Consider the following 26,817-nt stretch of genomic DNA (forward strand, 5'->3'; position numbering starts at 1 on the left):
TATATATTTATTTATTTTATTTGAAAGTCAGCATTACAGAGAGGGGGACACACAAACACATACACACACACACAGAGCGAGCAAGAGAGAGAAAAACATATCTTTCATCTGCTGGTTCACTCCTCAAATGGCCATAATGGCCAGAGTTGGGCCAGGCCAAAACTAGGAGCCTGGAGCTTCATCTGGGTCTCCCATATGGGTGCAGAGGCCATGTAGGTGCAAGGGCCCAAGTACTTGGGCCATTCTCCACTGCTTTCCCAGGCACATTAGCAAGGAGCTGGATCAGAAGTGGAGCATCTGAAACTGGAACTGGCGCCCTTATGGGATGTCGGTGCTACACCCCACAGTTTTACCTGCTGTGCCACAGTGTATTCCCCCACCCCCAATCAGTTGTTTTGCCCCTCTGATTTAAACCACAAATGCATCCTACATAGCTATATATTTGGAACTTAAAGGATAAAAACATTTCAAAAATTTTATGACACTATAAAACAAACTATATAGCAGTATTTTTCTCTTTTGTTAGAGATTATCTGCTTTTGGTTTAAGTGTTCATTATTTATGTTCCCAAGGATAATGATGATTCCTGATTCTTCTACATTATTAGATATAGGCAACTTTATTTACATACCATATGCCCTTTGAATATTATCACTTTTATTACATCTAATATTCCTGCTTAAAATGTGCTTTTACAATATATCCCACTAAAAACTTCACTCCATTTCTCCAATGAAAAGAACACAAAGTGCCTTATGGAGAATAAGTGAAAACATGTTGGAATCTTTAATGTATGCTTACCACACTTACGTTTTTTACAAGAATAATAGTAGATGTAATATATGTCTGATTGACTTAACATATCCTTTATCAAAACTGGACTCAATAGGTTCCTTCTCAAACCTCTCATTTTTGTTTTTCTAAAATCTTATTGGCACTACCAGTGTGAATCCTCGAAAACTTTCATGAAACTGCTTTTGTTCTTCTAGATATACTAAGCTGCCAGTTCTTTTCAATTCTATTTCTATAATTCCTCTCACATCCATCTCCTCTTCTGTTTTTTCCCACTACCATGACGATAAGAAAAATTAGTAGCTTGTAACCAGGAGATTTTGTCATTCATATGATTCAGAGCAATGAGAGGAGTTACAAGAAATTCGGTACTCTTAATAAAAGCAAAGTTTAGACATCAGTTAGTTAAAAATAAACTAGAGAAAGTCTTAGTTTATTTCCATAATAATAGGATTCTTACTGCATCTCTATCTGTAGGTTTATTGAGAGTAAAGGGTTGGATTCCCACTGTCAAAACAGGGCTGTAGAATACCTAAGTTACATGCTTGGTTTTGTAAGGATGTGAATGTCATTCTTCATTTGGGTTGTGACAGAAACCAAGTTTGACAATAGCCAAACTACCATTTTACTTCCAATTTTCTTTTCTTTTAATTAACTTTATTGCAAGAAGGCTATCTTGAGGAAAGTTTCTCTTAAAGTATGACTACTGTTCTCGAAAGATTCTCATGGCTTCCTATACCTGACAGAGTCAAGTCTGAACCCCTCACATTGATAAACCAGGATCTCTCCAATCTATCCCCAATTTATGATCCAGAACATAGTTTTTAGTAGTTTTGTGCAATGAATCTTCATTTCAATTTAAGTAAAGCTGACTTCACCCTTACATATACATTATTTGCCAGTATAATGCCTGTATTTATACCATTTGTATTTCTAATGGATTTGCATGGAATTTTCTATGCATTAAAATGCAACCCAATCTTTAACATCATCCTCAAAATCTACTCCTCCTCACCCTTTCTAATATTCCATATTCAAAGTATGTCTTCTTTATGAAATTTAGCATTTCCTGTCATGTGTTAGATTTTATTTTTGCCTGAACAGGAAGAGAAAGAAGATGATAAAATAGAGAGGAAAAAAGGGATGAAGAGCAAGGCAGGGAATGTGGAAAGAGAAGGAAGTGGAGGGGTCCAAGGAAACTCAGAAGAAAACAGGAGATATTTTCAGAAGTATTTGAAATAATGCTTTTAAGATTAAGAACTCAAATAGCAATGTTCAGCAAATCTTGACCAATCAAGATGTTCAGTTGTTAATAAGAACACAAGCTCCTGTGTCTCCTAAGAATGAACTCAATAACTAGTGCTAAGATTTACTAGAGCTAAGAGTTGGCATGTTTTTTAGCTCTCAGTTTTCTCATCTGTAAAACAGAAATGCCAGTAGCTTTCTAATGGAATTGTTGCAAAGATTAAGTATGATTATATTAGTAAAGTGCCTAGTGCATTAGCTGGTACATAATTTTGGCACCCACAAATGGAAGTTCCACTTATATATAAATTGAAGTATGATTTTACAACTTCCCTTAAACCAGGAAGATTGTATCCTGGATCCTGAAGAGCTGAAGTATACATATCCTAAATTTCCTTATTATAAAGTGACTAAGGGTTGGGCAGCTGGCACAGCTGATTGAGCAAGATTCTTAAGGTGAAAAGCTCAAGATAACTCAGCATTGGTCTAATAACCTGCTGGCATCTGTTTAATCATAGCTTTTGATGACTCTCAATGGAGATTATTTTTCAGTTCCTGGAAACAGACTGCTGATGCCTTGACAGAAAGCAAGCAGAATAGCAACTTGCTAGTGGTCAATGGGAGTGGACAAAAAGGATACAGGCATGAACAAAATAAGCACAGATTTAAAGATCAGATACAAAAGTGCCTTGGAAAAAACAATAAAAATTATCTGAAAAGGATAAGAAATATATGGATCTAAAGGTACATCAAAACTCAATAGAACCAATCAGATACCCAGCTGTCTTTTGAAATCTTCTACCGTTTAGAGTTATTTAGAGTAAAGATAATAGTGAACAGTTTACCATACCACATCTTCTAAATGGGTGGGAGTGTCATTACATCTAACTCTCACCAGCTCTCTAAGATGTTTCTATCACTGTCTTCATTTATAATATTTTGAAATGGAGGCTCAAAGAGGTTAAGACATTTACTCAAGTCATCTAAGGGTTAATGGTAGAACTAGGGTGTGGAATCAAGCATGCCTGCTCCAATCTTACACTCCAAACAACTAAGAAATATCTTCTGCATTCCTGAATCATTGCAGTGGTAAAGTTACATAATTTCTTCTCTGACCTTTCTGCTTTTAAACCACACACACTATGAGTAAAAGCATTTTGCACAGGTCTTACAGCTGTCATCTCCAGGTCAGGAGTTGCTGCTGAGGATATATATCACTGAGATACACAATCAATTACTAAGACTACTTAGCAATTGCCATTCACACTAGGTTTATTCATCGAATAAACATGTAGCAAGCTGTGATGGTCTTTGACTACACGTTTAAAAGTGAAGTTGGCTAATGACAAACCCTAATAGAATGAGGGGTTTAAAACCACTGGTCACTCCGTTTCTCATCTGTACAATGGAGCTACTGTGGCAATGCCTTCCTCATTTCCCTTAGAGATTTATTTAGCTTCATCTTTTATACCCTGGAATCCAGAATAAGAATAAAATGAATAACAATAAAAAATAAATAAATTTAAAAGATAAAATATTAAAAATGTGTCCTCATCCATATTAATTATCATGTCTAGAGTATAAGAGATAGTCACAAATGTTTGTTAATGGACTGACTAGATAGAAATGAGTGAATATTGATTAAAGTGTTTTTGATGACATAAAAAGGCATTTAATAATTGCTGAAAGAGTGAGCAGAGAGACATCAACGAGACCAAGATGCCATAGCTCCTCTAACATAAAACCACAGGGTAGGAAGAAATGGAGTGCCATGATGCACTGCCAAAGTCAGGGAAAATCTGCAACCAGAGACAGGAACCAACGGGACAGGACGTAGGCATCGTCCAGAACAGATAGGAACATAATACTGCTTGTTAGAATTGAGTCTGTGGTGCTCAAAGCAAGTGGTAGTTTTGCTCCTGGCTTATTATGCCAGGTCTCAAAGTTCTAAATGTATTTCACCTCTCACTTTCAGTCAAATTCCATGGATCATAAAAATTACAGAAATCTGTTTCTTGCTACAACTCCCTCTAAAACATCTACAATGCCAATGTCAAACCACTTTTTCATCTAGTTCACTCTCCATGGTACTATACCCTGGTCCTTGATTAAGCTCCTTTCCAAGGTCCATATTCACATTTAAATCTTCCCTTTCATTTATATCCTGTGACAGGAAAGTTTGTTGCCTTACCTTTCTGTTGTAGAGGGGCTTGCTAAAGGAAAGAAAGATCTCAGTATTCAGGAGGTTTTCCAGAAGAAATTTTAAGTGAACATGAGGTAAACAATTGTGACCCAGCAAAATTTATAAATCAGGGTGTTGATTTAATTTCACACTCAAGAGATATAAATTTAAGACTTTCAGGCTAGGATACATTACACTTCAGAGGAGAAACAGCACCTAGCACCAACAAAAGGTTTTCTTTCATTTATATTATCTCAGAGTCTATGCGCCTAAGCATTTTCTTGCTATGCTAACTGCCTACTTGTGTAATCAGTGATGATTTGATTCCATTTTTTATAAACTACATTTAAGTATACCTCTAATCACCATGACAAACTTCTAATCAGTCCAAGCAAAACATTGTTAGCAGAGGGTGATAACTTCAGCCCAAAGCAAAAGAATTGCTTTCTTTATTTATAGGGTCTGAAGAGAAACCAGAGTTGCTTTCTTTATTTAGAACACATAGGCTTTTTGTAGAGCAAATCTTTCAGTGGATTCACTTTTTGGAAATTTAGACAAGTGTATGATTAAGGACATGGGCTTTTTAGTAGGTAATTTTGAGTGTGAATGCTGCTTCTAATGTCTGTGTACTCCCTGCAATATATTTAACGTGATTAAGCCTCAGTTTTCCAAACTATAGAACGGGGGAAATACAATCATATAACTTACACAAGTATTGTGAGGAATAACATAGTTAACATAAGCTGCTCAATGAAATACCTACTGTATCCAGTAGTATCAATTGTTGTTTTTGTCATCCTCATTGTCCTTATCTTTTTATCATGACCACTACCATTATCTACCTCATATTATCTTCATCATTACTGGATTTAAGAGGTATACCATGCTGGGCAGCCTGAGATTGAGGACTTCTGGCTTAAAAGGAGCATCTTGTGGTTTTTTTTCATTAAAGTTCCAATAGATATTTTAAATCATCAGAACAAAAGAACATATATAAAATTACCAGGGGATATAAACTTCCTTAAAGGGTGTCTGTAAAATTATGTCATGTCCTAGTAGTAGGGAGGGAAGGAGAGAAATATTGCTATATTCTTAGAATTGCATCTATGAAAAAAATGAATCTGTTCTCTTTATACTAATTACAAAATACATTTTAAAAATGGAACAGAGTGTGGAAAGAAGAATATAGGAGAATAGTAACTACCAAGGTAAGATAAAATGGGACAAGGAGACATACTTTCAGTCACAATCCTTTCCTTACATGAAATGTCTACCACTGATGATGGGATGTGATTGCAGAGTATTTGGGGAAGATTCAAATAGCATCCAGATGCTTATTAACTAACTGAGGCTCTCTGCCTATGGCAGAGGCTCAGACACTTGTTAAATATTATGATTTGCTTAAAAGTAATTTTCCATTGTTAAGCAATGAAATTAGTTTAGTTAAGCTGAATAAAGACAATGCTCAGTCACTGCTTATCTAAACATAAGTAATGGTGGTTTTTGGACTGGGATGTTTGATAACTTTTCCTGTAATCACCCATTAAATGCCCCCACCCCCTCCCTGATTCTCAGCCAGTATCTGAATGAGTCACAATAATGGCTCCTATTTTGAGGGTGTTTTTATGCATCAAGCAGCGGTCAGATCCCTGGTTTCTGTAACAGGCAGAATAATTCCCCACCAAGCTGTTCATCTAGATAAACAGTGAGTGGGCATTGGAATCACTGAGAATTGGTTCAAATTGCAGCTCTATCATTCATATAGGTCAGAGTTGGCACAGGGAGTGAGATTACATAGGCACATGCAGGACATAGTGGGGCTTTCAACTCTAAATTTGGAATAATAATCTCTACTTAGCTGGGTCCATGTTAATGTATATAAAATGCTTAGAACAATGGTTAGCATATAATAGGACTCAAAAAACTGGGAGTTAAAAAAGACTAAAGATGTTTCACATTTCCTCATTCACTTTATCAGGAACATGTAGTTTGAGGGGATCATTTTTACTGAGGTGAGCATCGTGGCCTGGAACAGAAATTAATGAAAAACTTGTAGGAGCCTTGTCACAATCTAATGTAGTTATATCCAAGTATAGATTCAGTTGATACAAGTGAGCTTCTTTAAAAGCATACAGGGTTGGCACTAGGCCTCAATGTCATGGCATGTAAAAGTCAGGGGGAATTCTTTATGCTCAAAATTATCTCCCTATTAAATGCTTGAACACTTATTATTGAAGGCTGATGGCCCCTGTAGGTACTTTGCCCTTAATTTCTTGGCACAATCCCACTGCAGAAGGAAGCAGAAGACAATGTGTGAAGTTATTGATTTTTAACTGGTAGCAACTTGCAGCCTTTAGTTGGGACTGCTGTGATGAGGTGACCGGGGGAAGGAGAGGAGGGAGGGGAAAAGTATTTAAAAGGAGCAGTGAAATAGGTGAGGAAGAAGATCATTTTTTTCTGGAAATACTTTTTATCTGAAAATGGAAATTAAATTCTAAGATTGTTTTCCCCAGAGTGGCTGCTAAGACACTGTTCACATAAGGAAGTCACTGGGTTACCCACTCACAGGAGATTGGAGCATGCGCTTGGAAACTGATCCAGGCAGATGGGGAAGAGATTAGTCAGGGCAATGTCAGGCAGTGCACTACAGCCTATCCACAGATGACCTGTGTGAGCAAACTCCAAAGGATAGGAAGTGGTGATGGCTGGTAGATAAACCTGGTGACTGCAATAGTTCCATTTGGGACTAGCCTCAGCTAGCAAACCCCAAACCATGAGTAGAGGAAACAGAATCCCAGCTGCTCCACTTCCAATGCAGCTCTCTTCTATGGCCTGGAAAAGCAGTAGAAGTTGGCCCAAGGACCCTGCACCCCCATGGGAGACCCAGAATAAGCTCCTGGCTTCAGATCAGCACAGCTCTAGCCGTTGTAGCCATCTGAAGAGTGAACCAGCAGATGGGAGACCTCTCTCTCTCTCTCTCTCTGCCTCTCCTTCTCTATGTAACTCTGATTTTCAAATAAATACATAAATCTTAAAAAAATAAAAGAACAGATGGGGCTGCATATCAACCAATATCAGCACCAGTTCATGAAAAAAAAGAGAGAGAGAAAACCCTTAATGGATTTTGCATTGCCCTGAGAATAATTTCTAAATTATTTGGTGTCCTATAGTTTTCTCTCAAAACTCTTCTCTGCTTTAACCATTGTTGAAACTCACACATTGAAAAATATACATACACTTACCTACACACATGATCATACAGTTAACACATCCCTTGAAAGACAACACAGTTATGCCAAACCTTTGCTCAAATTTCTATTAGTTTTCAATTTAAAATCCCATTATGGCCCAGAACAGCTTGTATGTAACCTTCCTCTTGGGCCACTTCTGACCTCGTTACCTACCCCTTTCTCATTAGTTACTCTTGCCATTCCTCTATAAAACCATTACTGCCTCTAGGTCCTTATCCTCTTGGTTCCTTGCTCCTAGACTTTTATTTTTGGCTTGGTATGTCATTTTCCTCAGGTCTCTATTCAAAATATCATTTCAGACTTACAGAGGCCAGTTAAAGTAAATATGCCTCCACCCCTCAGTACACAAATCTAAAACATCATCCAGTTTCTCCTGCTTTATCTTCCTTTGCATCATTGAAAACATGTATTGAGCAAGTCTTCCTTTTATAAGAAAAACAATTGGGTCTTAATTTTACTACTATGTCATTTGTTGCTTGAACAGTGGCTGCTGAACATTCAGTAATATATGTTTGTTGAATATACAAAAACAAGAATGATGCCAGCTTAGTTATCACTCATTTTGTGAAAATGCCCTATTCACTCTCAACCTGGATGGTGTTCTCTGGATGTGTGTTCCCCCTCCACACTGTGTTCTTCCCATTATTACTATCAACCAAATCAAGACTAGAGAGAAAGGGACTTTTTACTTATGTGGCTTCCTATTATCCTCTAAGCTCTGTGAAGTCAAAGACTCAGTCTTGCTCATTTGAGCAGATGTGGGGCACAATAGGTGGCCTACATGTTTGAAGAAAGAATGAAGGGCAGTTAACATGCACAATGTCAGAGGAGTAAGTATAATCTGATGCTGATTCCAGGGATAGACAAAACTAGTGCTTCTTAAATTCTCCCAGCATATGATGGCTTAAGAGGCCCTGGGCAAGGCAAAGTCTGCAGCTGAGGTTCAGATAAAAAAATATTACAGGGGACCAGGAAGTTCATTATCTTCTGCCTTGTCAAAAACCACCAAGCATCTAAGCTTTCCTGAGCTACACTGAGTTGAGAAACTATGAAGGTGGTAAGAATGTTCTGGTTCTTCACAGGAAACAGGTGACTTTCTGCTGAAACAATAAAGGAATGGAGTTGAGAATGTGCTGGCCTCCTAAACCACCAAGATCATTATCTTTTCATTCAGTTTCATGTGTTCTTAACTGCAGGAAAAGAAACCATCTCTGAGATTCCTAAATCACTAATGAACAACAACTATTTCATTTTTAGATGTGTGTTTTCCTATAGCAGGGGTGGAGACCTTTTGGCCCAAAGACTGTATAAAGCCTGTGCAATCATTTGATCTGTCCCTGCCAAGGCAACCAGAGGCAGGACTTGAAATTCAATAAATCTATAAAAGTTTACTTTTTAAGTTGATAATTTTGTTAAACATTCAAATGGTCATTGGCAGAAATAAAAGGTTTCCCACCCCTGTCTTATAGCTTACATTGAGTTCTGTGTGTTTGTAGAGACATTGCACCTGAGTCAGAAAGGTGATTTCCCAACCAATGCTGTTGGTTACTGCATTTTGTGCCGGCTAAATAGATGAAATACTGATAAACAGCCCAAACCCTAGAAATCAGCTTCCACAGTCATCACAACTTTTATAAAGTGCATAGTATGTCAGGAACTGTACTGTAGTCTTTATAACCTTATAACTTGGTTAAGAGCAGCAAGAACCACTATTGAAATGGTTGCTGTTTTTCTAAAAGGAAGAATTTATTCAGAGACTATATCACTATAATATAAAGGGGACACATAAGGGGTTTCTTCCTGAAAAATACCCAAAGCTAATCCAGGGAAAATCTCATATACTCTAAAAAGAAAATAAAAATTTATTTAGAATTGCATATTTTCCAAAGCCCTTTTGTTTGCTTTATATTATTTTGTTTTTATGTTACTCACAGTCCACTAGAAAAAAGGAAACCCTATGTGAACCGTGGCTTGATAACTTGCTGTGTCTTTTATCTTCAATATCCAGAGCAGTACCTAGACACGATTAGAGATGACAATTTTTTTTAATGAAGGAATGGTCTATTTACTTAATATGAGGTAGAAAGTAATATATTCTAGGGTCAGAAAATTACAGTGAGGAGATACAGGTTAAGTGGTACTACAGAATTTAGTTTGAATATTTCATTTATTATTGGACCAGTTTGCTGGTATTGAGTAAGTACAAGGGTATTTCATGTAAAAATGAAATTAAAATGAAATGCATGTCTTCCATTAACTTTTTGTAGTACCCTCAAACTCTGATTTCCATTCACCTCACTAGGTTTAATAAATAGATAATGATATTTAACTCTATCATCTAGATTGAGTAATAGAAATGAACAATATTGTGTACTAGATTTTCATATACAATATGGTCAATTAATATTAGTGTCTCTTCCTTTATTTTCCTAGAGGAGAAATATAAATAAATTGCTATGGGTTTTCAGAGCAATTATGGTATTCATTTTTTAAATATATGAAGCAGGAGAGTCTTAAGACATTAAATGGCTTGCCTGAAGTCACACAGCTAATAAGAGAAGAGTTGGGGCTGGTTCCGATCTCTCCCAAACACTGCATTATTGGAATGACAATTGTACCCTATTGCCCTATGATACCAGAGTTGCATCACAAGACATTCTAGATCTGAATATTTATACCACCATCTAATCAGAAAGGCAATACTTTTTCTAAGAGATAGGAACTAAGGAGTTAAAGGTCTGGAAGGCCGTAGACCCTCCCGAGAGCACACTGGTACTCCAAAGGAGACCCCTGAGGATACCTTTGAGATTTTAATTCAAGCAAAATTATAAGCTCATTTGCCCTCTGCATGGCTCACAAAATACTAATTAGAATTCTCATGTCATGGTTTAGGGAACCACGGAATTCATATGAAACATGTTTATTATTTTGCATAATGAAATATGTCAGCCTCCATGGAAATTAAAGTAACTAATCATCTCTTATCAGTGATGCTCAAATGCCATCACACCTCCACTGAATGTCAGTTCTGTTCAGGTCCATCACAGATCTACATTACCATGATCTGACAGCAGGCAGCCATGTAGATTTCAAGAAAGGAGACATTAAAAGGTATCCACTGATTGAGTTATGGCTTGTAACCGACTGGCAATCAAAAATGTATGATACATCAGAGGACAGAACCAAGGCACTCATGGTAAGAAAATAAATGACTACAAATCACACATGAAAAGACAATAATTTTCTACATGACAACATCCCAAGGATTGTTTCCAAGGGGAGATTTGCTCAGTGGGGTGGAAACTGGGATATTCATTGCATAACTATCAACTTAGTGCACTAAAACTAAAAGAGATAACCAGTAATAGTCAGGAATAAGTAGGTTATGAAATATCTTGGCAGGGTAAATTCTCAGAAATGCATAAATTCATAAAAATCTAAAACAAAACAGGAAGAAATCCCTGTGTATATCAGTATTGAGCTCAATATTGAGGCAAATATAATTTTGTCAACCTTTGTTTTAGATCTTTGTCAAACCAGTGGTTAAGAATGCTACACTGCTACAGTTTTAATGAGCTGTAATTACTTTAAAATTTACTCTATATTGATGAAATGACCATCTTTCTGTTTGATAATTGTTTATAGTCCTTGACTATATTCCCACTGATATAGGGTTCTTTTTTACTATGTTTAATGCTATAACTAGTACTCCAACAGTATTTTTTTTTCACTTTGTGTTGCTATATGGGGGCAAACTGTTGAAATCGTTACCTAATATATACTAAACTGATCTTCTGTATATAAAGAGAATTGAAAATGAATCATGATGTGATTGGAAGGGGAGAGGGAGCAGGAAAGGGGAGGGTTGTGGGTGGGAGGGAAGTTTTGGGAGGGGGAAGCCATTGTAACCCATAAGCTGTACTTTGGAAATTTATATTCATTAAATAAAAGTTAAATTAAAAAAAAAAAAACTAAAAAAAGGGGGTGGCTCTGTGGTGTAGTGGGTAAAGCCACCACTTGCAGTGCCAGCATCCCATATGGGCGCCAGTTCAAATCCCAGCTGCTCCACTTCCAATGCAGCTATGACCTGGGAAAGCAGTAGAAGATGGCCCAAGTCCTTGGTACTCTGCACCCCCGTGGGAGACCCAGAAGGAGCTCCTGGCTTCAGATCAACACAGCTCTTGCCATTGCCAATTGGGTAGTGAACCAGCAGATGGAAGACTTTCTCTCTCTCTCTCTCTTTCTCTCTCTCTCTCTCTGCCTTTCCTTCTCTCAGTGTGTAACTCTGACTTTCAAATAAATAAATAAATCTTTAAAAAAAGATTTTAAAAAGCAAGGAAGGAATATCATTATATTCATAGAATTGTATCCATGAGCTACATTGAATCTGTATTAATACCACATTAACATGAAAAATAAAGTGCCAGATGGTTAAAAAAAAAAAAAAGAACATGAAAAATAAAGTACCAGATTACAACATTCTAAAGCTCTGTTGAGGAAACTATACTACATCACTAATAATTGTTAATCACCTGAATAGTTTGTTAAAATTACTGCTTGAAAGGAAAGCAAAGTGGTGAGCATTGTGACATCAGCTTAAGATGTCACTTGAGATACTTGCATCTCACGTCAGAGTTCCTGGGTTTGAGTCTAGCTCTGCTTCTAGTAAAGTGTCCTGCTAATGTACACCCTGGGGGTATCACATGATGGTTCAAGTACTTGGATTCCAACCACTCATCTGAAAGACCCAGATAAAGATCCAGGCTCCTGGCTTTGGCTTCACCCAACCCAGGCTGTTGCAGGCATTACAAAAGTGAACCAGTGGATGGAAGAGCCCTCTGTGTCTGTCTGTCTGTTTTGTCTATTTATGTCTGTCTGCTTTCTAAAGCAATGAGAATTAAAATAAATAAGTAAATAAAAAATAAAAGCTTAGTGTAAATAGTTGCAACTGAAGATTTTGGCTGAAGCACCAAGGCAATTATCTCTGCATCAAAAGAAAATATACTTTAAAATCATTTTCTATTAAGTGCTGAGAGAGTTATTAGCTAAAAATCTTAATCTATGGCATTGTTAGCACATTCTTGAGTTTTCAAAATGCTTCCTCACATGTTATCTTTCTTAATGCCTACATGTACCAGATGTTGCTTTTGTTTTCCTCTAGTTGTGGACCTGCAGAATTATAAATAGAACAATTTGTACAACATAATAGAAAAAGAAAATGGTAAAGCTAATATTGGATACAGATGTGTACAGGCTAGGTACAATGCTTTTTTTCCAAATATACTACAGTATGATTGCTTAAGGTTACATGGACACATAACACCAAAACTACACCTAGACCCTATATACTGTAATTCCTGGTCCCAGGCTGCTTCCATCAGAAATATAGATTCTTGTCTATTTTTTAAGCCATAGCAATTTGTAAAATTGATGTTCTTTTTCAAGAGTTTTTATATCTTCCTCCCAACATATTTAAGTGGTTAAGAGCTAAAAGTAAGACATCTCAAATCTGTTGCTGGATATCAGCTCCCTGATACTACATTTGTAATACTTTGAATCTCAGTTTTCTCATCTGTAAAACAGGACAGAAATCTCTGCCTGTCGGATATGTGGCAAAATTAAATGAGATATTCAGTATATCTCCTAATTCCTGATAATGATAAATTTCATATTGCACAGCCATTTAATCAATAAGAAGATAGTAATAATTTAGTAGCTCAAATTTATACAGACTCAGAAAACATAATAATTTTCACAACCCAAATACACAGTCTTTTTTCTAAAGAGGTGCTCAAATATGAAGCTTGTGCAGTGTCTCACAAGTGGGCAACTCTACAATCTACAGACTCGTAACAACACTATTTTCAAAACTGCTATAATAAACTAAAAGATGGCTGCCACTTTAATGGATATCTTGGATGAAAATGCTTCACTGGCTCAAATATAAAGCAAAGATGAACAATTTTACTTAAGAGCCTGAGTTGGGCACTAAATATAAACATTTTCCAGGATAGTAAATCAAAGCAGATATTTCTGTTTCAAGCAATATTTTTTTCTTTCTTATTTCTTCCTTCTTTCCTTCCTCTCTTCCTTCCTTCCTTCTTTCCTCCTCCCTTTTTCCCTTCCTTCCTCTCTTTCCCCCTCTTTTCTCTCCCTCCCTTCTCCCCTCTCTCTTTTCTCTTTCTCTCCTGAACCCACCCACATGTACACATGTGGGTACACACACACAGGCACAATAAACACTTGCTTCTGAATCATCCATACCTCTGTCAGTGGGTCTAAGAGAGTAGACTCTATAGACAGGTTACTGTAGTCTAAATCCAATCTGGCCCCCATGGAAGCTATATGTTTGTGGGTAAGATTATTCACTCATTCCTTGTTTTAACTGTTCATTAATTTTAAATTAAATGATCATCATGTGAGTACTGATGACTTATGTGCCAAGCAGGTCATTTTTTTTTTCTGGCTATTTAAACATGAATAAAACAGACAAGGTTCCTGCCCTCAAGGAGATTACATTTTCTAGTGGAAAGACTAAATACAAAGATGGAAATAAACAAGCAAAATAAAATCAAATTGCAATAAAGAAAATTTAAAAATATGGTGAAGTGATAGAATGATTTGGAAAGGGACATTTAGATAGGGTGGTTATAAAAATATTTAAGGAGGAACATTCTGATCTGAGCTCAGTTCTTTGCTGATTAAATAGCTGGAAGCAATAACTGACAGTTTTCATTCAGGCATGAAACAGACTCTCTTCACACCCAGATGATATCTCACCAGGGTTATTCAGTTGCAAGAAAAATTAAGGCAAACAAAGGGCTTTGGTTAAATGAAGAAGGGAAAGAAATTTATACTTGGTAAATCGGATAATATAAAGAATCAATGGGAAGATTGGAAAATTAGGTTTAAGCATAAAACCCAGCAAAATCCTGGCATTTTGAAGGAAGGAACTGCTTCCCATTATTTCAGAGCGGTTTTTTATCCTTGAATTCCTTCCAACCTGGAAATACGATCTAACGTGGTCTTCTAAGATCATTTTACATAAAGTTTGTTAGATCATCTGCTTTTCAGTTCCAGGGCATCAATGAAGTACCCTTGTCCACTTAAGAGGAGTAATTAGAAACTATATGACAATCTCAATTCCTTCAGTCTTCAGTAATGCTCAAGGTCCAGGAGGGACCTGGGATACCGGGACCAGGAAACCAGATTAAGAATTAAAAAATTGGCCAGCGCCGCGGCTCACTAGGCTAATCCTCTGCCTGTGGCACTGGCACACCGGGTTCTAGCCCTGCTCGGGGCGCCGGATTCTGTCCAGGTTACTCCTCTTCCAGCCCAGCTCTCTGCTGTGGCCCGGGAAGGCAGTGGAAGATGGCCCAAGTCCTTGGGTCTCTGCACCCGCATGGGAGACCAGGAGGAAGCACCTGGCTCCTGGCTTCGGATCGGCGCAGCGCCGGCTGTGGCAGCCATTTAGGGGTGAACCAACGGAAGGAAGACCTTTCTGTCTTTTTCTCTCACTGTCTATAACTCTACCTGTGAAATAACAACAAAAAAATGATGAGATTATTTTTCATGCTCACAAATTTTTCTTTTCTTTTTTTTTTAACTTTTATTTAATGAATATAAATTTCCAAAGTACAGCTTATGGGTTACAATGGCTCCCCCCCTCCCATAACATCCCTCCCACCCGCAACCCTCCCCTTTCCCGCTCCCTCTCCCCTTCCAATCACATCAAGATTCATTTTCAATTCTCTTTATATACAGAAGATCAGTTTAGTATATATTAAGTAAAGATTTCAACAGTTTGCCCCCATATAGCAACACAAAGTGAAAAAAAAAATACTGTTGGAGTACTAGTTATAGCATTAAATAACAGTGTACAGCACATTAAAGACAGAGATCCTACATGATATTTTTTTAAAAATTAATTAATTTTCTATGCCATTTCCAATTTAACACCAGGTTTTTTTTTTTCATTTCCAATTATCTTTATATACAGAAGATCAATTCAGTATATAATTAGTAAAGATCTCATCAGTTTGTACCCACACAGAAACACAAAGTGTAAAAATACTGTTTCAGTACTAGTTATAACATCACTGCACATTAGACAACACATTAAGGACAAATCCCACATGGGATGTAAGTACACAGTGACTCCTGTTGCTGACTTAACAATTTGACACTCCTGTTCATGGCGTCAGTAATCTCCCTAGGCTCTAGTCATGAGTTGCCAGGGCTATGGAAGCCTTTAGAGTTCGCTCACAAATTTTTCTAATCAGACAGGAACTTGTCCTGAATCAGTCCAAAGAGCCTATTTCCTGATCCAGGTGATATTTTAAATAGCATCCATAAATGAATTCTAAAAGACCCTAAAAAACTCTCACTTAAACAAAGATGGTGACTACATGATGAACTTGGCTCATCTAACTTCAGACAACATGATTTTTGACAAGTGCACCCACCAACACCCATGGACTCTGTTTATCTCATAATAGAGTCTCAAACAGGAGCTAATAACAGTAGAATGTAAACATAATACTTCCAACTCATACTTCCTAAAACTAATTACTCTAACACGTGAAATACAAATTTTGAGAATTTAATTGTGGAAAATTTTAGATATATATAAAGTAGTCCCTTACTCCCCAGGTAAATATGACATTTTCACATAAGAAATGGTAGGGTATCTGGGACTAGCAAGCCAATAGAGGTAATTGGACATGAGCTTATAATAGTTGAAACTGAATAATGGGGGTAGATGATATAATTATATCAAAGTACATCAAAAAGTTTGTGGAAAATGGAATTAAAAGATACATTTATTTTGATGCAAACTGTTTTTGAAATCTGTGCAGTTTTTTTTTTTTTTTCATAACACATGTTTTCCCTGCAGCTTTTGAGGACCCTCTCATGTGATTCTTTTACCATGTCCCTTTGATTTCATTTGCCACCTAAAGAATGGGATAAAAATACCTTGCTTACACTGAGATTTTGTGGGAAACAGTCAGGTATATGTGATTTTTCATAAACTTCCTCACATAGTACAAAGGTAAAATATGTTATTATCTATAATGCTAACAATTAGACTATTGCCCTCTAAGTTACATTTTAGTAACTTAGTGGTATAGTTATCTGATGAAGCCGTCATAAAAGTAATTTGTCAAAGGGAAATAAATCATACAATGGAAAGAGTATGAGAATAATGGTGGAAGACTTCTCTTTAAGCTTAAACATATTGAAGTCCAAGAGACTTTTGATGTCAGTGCCTGCCTTTGCTCCTAACCAATGCTAAGACTCCAGGTCAGTCTGCCTCAATCTTGCAGATTCTCCTGTAAGTAAGTCAGAGCACTGACTTACTCCATTTCAGATTTTTTTTTAATTCCCTGAACACTTTCTATGAATATTTTTATGTTTATTACTTAAGTGTGTAAATTGTCCAGTCCTCTAAGACCTTATTATTAAAAGAATTTTTAAAATTCTTAAAATATAAAGACAGAAAATGAAAGCAAAATTTATAACTAGTAGAAAATTGGAAGGTAAAGTCAGTATATCATCTTTCACATTTTTGGAAAGAAATTCTGTGGAAAGGAAGGTCAGGAGTAAGTACCTCATTTGAATAGTCAGGAAGGAAAAATCAGAGAATTGACAAAAATTGACCATGCTAAGTGAAAATGAAAAAAAAAAGAAAAACTTTTATAATGTACTCTAACAATTTTCCTGGAACTGGTTGTTCTGATAATGACTTGCTAGTGGTATAGAGCAGAGGAATAACTTGTTGGAAAAATGAGGGCCAGATGTAACATCATTTCTTTATGTTCAATATATTTGCAGTGGTCTCCACTTGTAGTAAAGAAACTGCTCAAAGAAAAGTGCTTTATTTGTCTGTGAATACCCACCACTATCTTATATGAATGTCTCAGGAACAAAAGAGTTAATATGTAAAAGCCCCCAGTAGGGGGTCAGCAATTAGAAACATAATAAATGTCCTTGAATTACATTGAGGGTGAAGAGCAGAACAAATGAGTGAAAATGATTTGAAGCAGGCAAATTTCAGGTCAGAGTCAAACTGTTCCTAGCACAGACTGTTAACTTGAAACCCTCCAATGGAAGGGCAGGCTGCCTGAGTGATTTTAGGATCCAGCCCCTTGGCTTCCCTCACAGAGTGTCACAGATATTTTCATAGGAACAGATGAGATGAGAAACCTTTGTGGCCAACTCACCCTCATCTCCAACCAAGCAATCTGTCTTTGTCACGTGTTCCGGCTCCAAGCCTAGACTGCCCAGTAAGTTATAGTGATAGATGGTCCTTAAGAAAAGTCTGACTCAGCAGGTTCAACAACACACACATTTGTCTTAGGACTTTAATAAAATCCCAGACACACTAAAAAAATTGGCCTCAGTGAAGGAATTGAAATATTGTCCTGTAAGCACAACTGAATCATTCTTCTTATTATAATGTAGGTTTTTAAGGTGCCCCTAAATTCTGTGACCCTTCAATATTTATTTCTTCTAAGCTTCAAAAATATTATGTATGGAAAATATTTTTTAACACGTACTCTAATGAAACTTTAAAAATCTGCCCATAAATGCAATATGAATATAGATCTTCCACAAAACATGCAATTAATATTATCATAAGAAAAATAGCTGTTACCATTTGCTGAACTCTTACTACGGATCAGACAGTATTCTAGGAGCATTGCATGTGTTATATAAGGTAATAACCCTATGAAATACTCCTATTACACCAATTCCACACCTAAGAAACTGAAGTACAGACATGTGTGGTACAGCCCAAGTTGCAAAGTCAAGTTTGACATTGAATTTTATATCTTTCTACCTCTCTCTTATTCTTAAAAGGGGTAAAAAGTTTTAACTATTTAGATACTAACTTCTACCAGTAAAATCACAGAAATGATTATTTTAATTCACAATGTCAAATCCTATCTAACTTCTAAATGTTTGACTTAACAGAACCCATTCTTGGTCCTATTAATTATTGATTATCAATGAATCATTCTCATTATCAAACACAGTTACTGTTTAGCATGTGAAACCTCATTAGTTATTTATCAAAGATGCAATTTAAGCTTCACTTCAAAGATAAAACCAAAGACTGTGCTCACCTAATTGCCAACATTCTTTTCATCTTCATAGTTTTTCTTATCGTCCAAAGTTGATTAATAAGTAAAGTAATAAATTGTGTAGTATTTTCCCCAGACATTTAAACCAACCTTTTGAAACATCCATGTTTAACACTGAAATCTTCATGGAGCAGTAGTTCTTATTAAAAACATCAGTGATGATCCAAATAACTATACATAGATAATGGAGACTGAAAGTTTGAACTTTACCTGATAAATACAATTAATGTGCTGACTCCATATTTTAACAGCAACATCTATGAATTGATTTAAAATCTGATTATTTTTAAACTGACAGAATCATCCATTTGCAAGGAGTTCAAATACACCCCCTAACACACACAATTTTTCTTGTTCATATGCTACTGTTCTTTCAATATAGTATGCATGGTTAAGCCTCAAGATCTTTGCACTTGGAATACTCTTTTCCTTGAGGGCAAATTGAACTGTAGATTTTGTTTTCACATCTGAAAAGAGAATTGGTGAATTGACAATTATACAGAATACAAGGTAGAAAATGTGATAGAACATATGAAAACGATTATGATATAGAGAATAGAATGTGAAGCCCAGTTTACATGTACTCAGAGGTTATAATAGAAAGGATACTTCAATGTTTGGCAAATTTCAAAATTAAGGCAATAAATGATTTCTTTTATATGAAGATGCATACAAAATTCTTAGCAACAAGAAGGAAAATTCATCCTTCTGAATTTTTAGTAAAGCTGCATGTTTTTAGAATAAGAATAAAACTTTAAAAATGGTCAGAACTTAATAAGAGCTCATTTATTCTTACTGTGTTTATAGACAATAATTAGAAATAGTAAAGTAAAATCATGTAATCTGCCATTATATTCTGCCAAAAGAGGAAAGAAAAATCTAACATTTGATGAGGAACAACAATCTGCAAGTTTCTAAGCTTGATTTAAAAAATTAAACATGTTATCTAATTTAGTCAATGAGAACTTTTATAATAAAGTTAACCATATTTTATAAAACTGAAAGTATGTTGATCAATTATATCTTGTGAAATCATGCTACCAATGCACAAAAGAACCAGAAATTCCTAAAATTTGGTGTCCAAATCATATTAAATATTCATAGATACAAGCATTCGAAACAGAATAGAACAAAGCTATTTATAAATCTATGCTACTAACATGGTTGTGTGAGTCTAATAAAATTATATGGCCTTGGGAAATGTTTTCCTATCTGTAAAACATGAATAAAAACAGCACTAATCTCATAGATTTGTTATGAGGAATGGGTCCAAATGTAGGCAAAATATGGGGAGGAAGGAGCTTCAAAATGTTCAGGTATAATTCACATTATATTTTGATTCCAATTTTTGTATGAACTTTTTGAAGCCCACTCATACAACTTGACATATATTGAGTAAATTTAAATGCCGGCCACTATATTACTAATGATTAATGATGAGACTTAGTAGTCAATCATTTTAGGAAGATATCACATTTTACCCATCTTTTACCCTCTACAGTCCTACATAGTAGGAATTTTACTAACACTGAGTAACTAATTACTAAAGTACAATTATTTTTACTCAGTGTTGTGCATGGAACAATAATACCAACAACAAAAAATATTCTATTTTCTTTTTTATTCTCAAAGACTGGAGTATCTATGTGATCCATCAAAGTTTCCCCATGCAAAGTGGTAAATGATTTGCAAAACTGTAAAAAGTAAACTTCTCAGGGAAAGTTCTTACATGAAACCTTTCCTTCTCTGAGATTTGAATCTGAAGGTTAAGGAAGTAACTGTGTTCCAGAAGGAAAAAGTACATCTGTTTTTCAAAGATGTCCTCTGGGTGGGAAAACATAGACAATAATAATCTATCAGATGGGCTTGACAGGGTATGCTAGGAAAATGTTAGTACAGTTTACAGTTTCTTTTCTTTCTTTTTTTTTTTTTCCTTTGGACAGGCAGAGTTAGACAGTGAGAGAGACAGAGAAAGAGAGAAAGGTCTTCCTTTTCCGTTGGTTCACATGATATCAAGTATGGAACACATGAACAGTCTTCAAAAATCTAATGGAAAACGTGTTTTGAAAAAAAGCATGCCTGAACTTTAAAATCTTTTCACAAAAAGTGTTATCTCTTAATTCCATCTTTCCTTGAACTTTTTGAAATACCCTTTTTTAAAAATGTCTTTTGTAATATTTCATTTTAAGTTAGAATATCCTTCTCTCTTCAATTCAATGTAGGAATAAGTAAATAAAAATAATAAACATGAGAGTCATAAAAGTGAATATAATCTTTGGAAATCCACTTATTCTTAAATCACTGCAAGGATTACCATTTCTTTGGATCCTAGATAGGATGAATCTGTCCTTCAGGAATTATTGCCAATTAATGATAACATTTATACATCACCTTATGTCAGAGTTCATAAAGATTTTCCTACAAAATCTAAACTAATGGCCGTACTTAATAGTTTCTCAACAAATCTTCATTGAACAATTTCATCTAATAACTTATATTGACAATTTTACTAGAATTATAAGCAGTATACTGATCACTAATAATATTAGTACCTAAATAATCCAGTACATATCTGAATAGTGACATGAGTAACAATGTTAACTGATACCGTAACCATCAAAGGGTCTCCTGGTGCCTCCTGAGTGCCGGGTAGTGCCTGGCAACTATGCTGGTTCTTTACATAGTCTTCTTTGTTACTTTCCAAACTCTCTATAAAAGTCATCTGGAATATGTGTTAAAATGCAGGTTTTTCAGGCCCTGCAGTCAAAATGGGTCAAGGAATTTATAGTTTCAAAATTTATCCTATAGGGGCTGGCATTGTGGCTTAAGCAGGTAAAGACACTGCCTCTGAAGCCAGCATCCATATGAGCTTCAGTTTGAGTCCTGAATGCTCCACTTCTGTTACAGCTCCCTGCTATTGGTCTAAGTGTTTGAGTCTCTGTCACCGACATGGGAGACCCAGATGAAGCTGCTGAAGCCTGGACCAGCCCTGGCCATTGCAGCCATCTGGGAAGTAAAACAATGGATGGAATAGTCTCTCTTTGTGTGTCTCTCCCTCTTTCTCTCTGTAACTATAGTTTTCAAATAAATAAATTAATCTATTTTTAAAATTTTCTTATTTTAAAAATTTTTATTAATATAAAGAGAACAAATTTCATGTATGAAATATTTACAGTTCTAATGTGATAACCATACAAAAATCATCCTACATATCATCCTACATAATTCTTATGATTAGGCAAAATTTGATATGGATGATTTTAATCTTCACAAAACCCCTTTGAGATAAGATGAATTTACTGAAACTAAGAACCAGTAGTTGACATACTTGAGGTCACACAATCTGCCAAATGACAGAAATAGGGTTCAAATTTAGTTCTGCATGTCTCAAAGTCTGCAAGACTACTACCCTACTTTGCTCTTTACCAAAGTAAAACACTGGGATTTCGATTATTACTCCACCTTTTCCTACATACAGGCAACAGATCAGTTCCCATTCCCAAAGACCATAGGCCCTTCTTTTTTTTTTATTTTTCTTTTTTTCTTTTTTCTTTTTCTTTTTTTTTTTTTGACAGGCAGAGTGGACAGTGAGAGAGAGAGAAGAGAGAAAGGTCTTCCTTCCGTTGCTTCACCCTCCAATGGCCGCTGCAGCTGGCGCGCTGCAGCTGGCACACTGTGCTGATCTGAAGCCAGGAGCCAGGTGCCTCTCCTGGTCTCCCATGCAGGTGCAGGGCCCAAGGACTTTAGCCATCCTCAACTGCACTCCCGGGCCACAGCAGATAGCTGGACTGGAAGAGGGGCAACCGGGAGAGAATCTGGCACCCCAACCAGGACTAGAACCCAGTGTGCCGGCGCCGAAGGTGGAGGATTAGCCTATTGAGCCGTGGTGCGGGCCCATAGGGCCTTCTTAATAAAGACATAAAGGCGTATCTGCTTGTACCCTCCTAGTAGGTGAAAAGGAGAATCTTTTATGATATGTGAGGTTTTTTTGTTTTGTTTTGTTTTTTGTTTTTTTTTTTTTTTTTTGGTTTGTATTTTATTTTCAGCATTTCTGCCAGAGAACCTCTGCCTGTCCACAGGTTTCTGAGTAAATACTGTCAATATTTACTAAGAACTCATAGAAGCATTGAGAACTAAGTAAAGCCAATTGTTAGGAAGTTGTGTCATAAAAACATTGCATCTTAGAGAATCTGAGAGAAATAAAATACTAATATAACTTTGTCCTATATGTCTACTTTAGTTTTTAAATATTTATTTATTTTAAAGGCAGAGTTACAGAGGCAGAGGTAGTGTGAAAGAAAGGTCTTCCATCCAGTGATTTACACCCCAAATGGTCCCAACAGCCGGAGGTAGGCCAATCTGAAACCAGGAACCTGGAGCTTCTTCCAGGTCTCCCATGTAGGTGGCAGAGGCCCAAGCACTTGGGCCATCTTCTACTGCTTTCCCAGGCTGTTGAACAGAGCTAGATCAGAAGTGGAGAAGCCAGGACTCGAACCAGTGCCCATATGGGATGTTGACACTGTAGGCAGAGGCTTTACCTGCTATGCCACAGCACCGACCCCTCTACTTTATCTTGTTCATCTGTCCTTCTGCATTTGTCCCTGTACCTCTTTTGAGCAAGGGTAGTTTCTCAGTTGTCTTTGGATTTCTAGAGGCTAGCACAGGGCAGAACATAATGAATATATAATATATTTATATAGTGTGAATGTGCAAAATGATTTATTAAATATGTGATATAAAGCAAATAGTTCAATCTCATTTGGTGTCAAATTCACTCTCTGGAGGTCTAACAACTGGCCACCTATCTCACAAGGTTTTTGCACTAATAAAGTGGAGCTTATCAGAACACCTGTACAGCATAAAAAAGCATATGTGAGTGCAAGGCAGATGGATTATGTTCCATTCATCATTCTATCCAATGAATGGTACCTATATAATACTTGATCCACAGTAGGTAACCAAGGAATAACAGCTAACTTTAATCTTAATCTCACATGAACATGGAATACAGTGTACAATGTCACTAATTTCAACTTCATAAAATAAGTACTGATGTGATAATTTTATAGATGAAAAAGCAAACCCTAGAGAAACCAATGACTTGCTTAAGATTACACTGAGTTGTGGGAAAGCTTGATATAAACCATTTTGGTTTCTTTTTTCTTTGTTTTTTTAAAATAATTTAAATTTTTATTCTAAGTATACAGAAAATGAAGCATTATAAGTGAATATATGTTAAGATACAAAGCCAAAGACCAACAGCAAAAGATTGGTAAACAAAGATAGTCACAGATTTCCAGTAATAATAAAACACCAAGATGTGTATATATATATATATGTATATATATACATATATATACACATATATACATATATATATTATGTTTTCTGATTCCTTACTTTCAACAACTTTTTCAATTAATTGTCAACTATGAGACATGATCACATTCTCTTTCCCTTTTTATGTTCATACTAGCAGAGGTATATATGAGTAGAAAAATGGCTAAATAAAGGAGAGTAAACATACATGGATAAGACAAATTTGGAAATTAGTATTGGAATAACTTAGCTGACTTTCTCTCCTTTTACTTTTTAAAATTTATATAAAGGGAATAGATTTTATGTTTTTCATATATACAGATTTAACAGCACAATGATTCTTCCCATTCTACCCTCTCTCCCTCCCTCACTCCTGTTCTCCCTCCTCTTTCCTTTTTATTTTTCTTTTAAGATTTGCAGTGACATATTTTCTTCTTTTTTCTTTTTATTTATTTATTTATTTATTTATTTATTTTTATTTTTGGCAGGCATAGTGGACAGTGAGAGAGAGAGAGAGACAGAGAGAAAGGTCTTCCTTTACCGCTGGTTCACCCTCCAATGGCTGCTGCAGCCAGCACGCTGCAGCCAGCGCACTGCGCTGATCTGAAGCCGGGAGCCAGGTGCTTCTCCTGGTCTCCCATGCAGGTGCAGGGCCCAAGGACTTGGGCCATCCTCCACTGCACTCCCGCGCCACAGCAGAGAGCTGGCCTGGAAGAGGGGAAACCGGGACAGGATCTGGCGCCCCAACCAGGACTAGAACCTGGTGTGCCGGTGCCGCAAGGCGGAGGATTAGCCTATTGAGCCGCGGCACTGGCTGACATACTTTCAACTTACTTTATTTACTTCAAGCTAAGAAGCTTCTGTAAAGTAAAAATAAAAACTCAACAAAGAGCCAACCATAGGAGAAAATATTAGCAAACTATACATCTGACAAAAGACTGATATATAGGGAGGTCAAGAAAACAACAAAACAAGTAATTCAAGTTAAGAAATGGGTTAAAGATATAAAGGGTACATTGAAAAAGTGGTTTTCATGTTAAGGTTATTGTCCTTTTTTTTAAAGATTTATTTATTTTATTTGAAAGTCAGAGTTACACAGAGAGGAGAGCCAGAGAGAGAGAGAGAGGTCTTCCATCTGATGGTTCACTCCACAGATGGCTGCAACGGCCAGAGCTGTGCTGATCTGAAGCCAAGAGCTTCTGCCGGGTCTCCCACGTGGGTGTAGGGGCCCAAGGACTTAGGCCATCCTCTATTGCTTTCCCAGGCCATAGTAGAGAGCTGGATTAGAAGAGGAGCAGCCAGAACTAGAACCAGTGCCCATATGGGATGCGGGTGCTTCAGGCCAGGGCTTTAACCCACTGCGCCACAGCGCCAGCCCTAAGGTTATTGTCCTTAACAATTAGTGTGCAGGCTGGGGTGTGGAGCAAGATATTGGAGTAAAAAACTTTCAGCAATATTCTTCTTGCAGAAACATTAATTTGGACAACTATGCACACATGAACATATTTTCACAGGAGATAAAGAAACCAGGAGAGAAACCACAGTATCTGGTGAGAGCACAATAATGAAGGAAGCTTTGAAAGGGGTAGGAAGGACAATCTTAAAATTTTTATATTTCCTGTCCTTTGATCTATGTAGAACAACATAAAGAGATGAACATTTGCTGGGAAGGAAGAGATGGAAGTGATCAGGAACTTTGCCTTTGAGCCCAATACAGGCATGACACAGTAAAATACAGGAACAGGATGATTCCCATCCATCTATTATGCTTCAGGCTGTTAATACCAGACTGAGTCTGTAGACCTTAGTACCAGGTGGGTACTAAGGCTTGTTTGTACTAAGGTTTAGGCTTGTTTGGTGAACTTGATCTCTGACCCACATTACCATTCTGCCCACTACAGCAACCCTAGACTTTAGCTGTGCTCTAAGTGCCATGCAGCTAACTCTGTCCTGAGCGTCTGACCCACCCAGCATTGTGAAAATCAGTAACATTTCATACAGTAAGAGTGAACTACCTCAAAAGGAAATCAAGAAAACAATTACATTTACAATTGCCACAAATATAACACAATATTCTAGAGTAAATTTAACCAAGGAAGTGAAAGATTTCAACATTGGGAACTCTAAAACATTGATGAAAGAAATTGAATAAGACACATATATATGAAAGTGATTAGATTAATCTTGTCAAAAATGTGAATGCTTCACAAAGTTATCTACAGATTTAATGAAACCCTATCAAAATATCAAAGACATTCTGAACAGAAAGTTTCTAATCCTAAAATTAAACCACTAAAGGCCCCCCCAAAAAACAAAGCCATCTTGAGCTTAAAGAACAGATCTAGACATATTACACTAACTGACAACAAAATATACTAGCAAGAAGAGAATTGTACTGGCATAAAAACAGATATATACATCAATGGAACACAATAGGGCGCCCAGAAATAAATCTATGTATTTCTGGACAACTGATTTTTTAAATTTTTTTTATTATTTATTTGAAAGATAGAGTTAGGCAGTGAGAGAGAGAGACAGAGAGAAAGGTCTTCCTTCCGTTGGTTCACTCCCCAAATGGCTGCTACAGCCAGAGCTTCGCTGATCTGAAGCCAGGAGCCAGGTGCTTCTTCCTGGTCTCCCATGCGGGTTCAGAGGCCCAAGCACTTGGGCCATCCTCCACTGCCCTCTCGGGCCACAGCAGAGAGCTGGACTGGAAGAGGAGCAACCGGGACTAGAACCCAGTGCCCATATGGGATGCTGGCACCACAGTTGGAGGATTAACCAAGTGAGCCATGGCAACGGCCCAGACAACCGATTTTTGACAACAGAACCAAGAATACAAAAATAGGAAATGGCAGTGTCTAATAAATAGTGTTGAAAA

The 26,817-nt window shown here is 36.6% G+C and overlaps 1 protein-coding gene across 1 annotated transcript in view; it reads right to left on the reverse strand.

Moving 5' to 3' along the window:
• The window catches only part of DLG2 (discs large MAGUK scaffold protein 2), a 2,175,716-nt gene that overhangs the window by 1,105,164 nt on the left and 1,043,735 nt on the right, over positions 1–26,817 (reverse strand). The gene's annotated exons all lie outside the window — the stretch shown is intronic.

This window comes from Lepus europaeus, chromosome 7 (assembly GCF_033115175.1).
Source record: "Lepus europaeus isolate LE1 chromosome 7, mLepTim1.pri, whole genome shotgun sequence".
Lineage (NCBI taxonomy): Eukaryota > Metazoa > Chordata > Mammalia > Lagomorpha > Leporidae > Lepus > Lepus europaeus.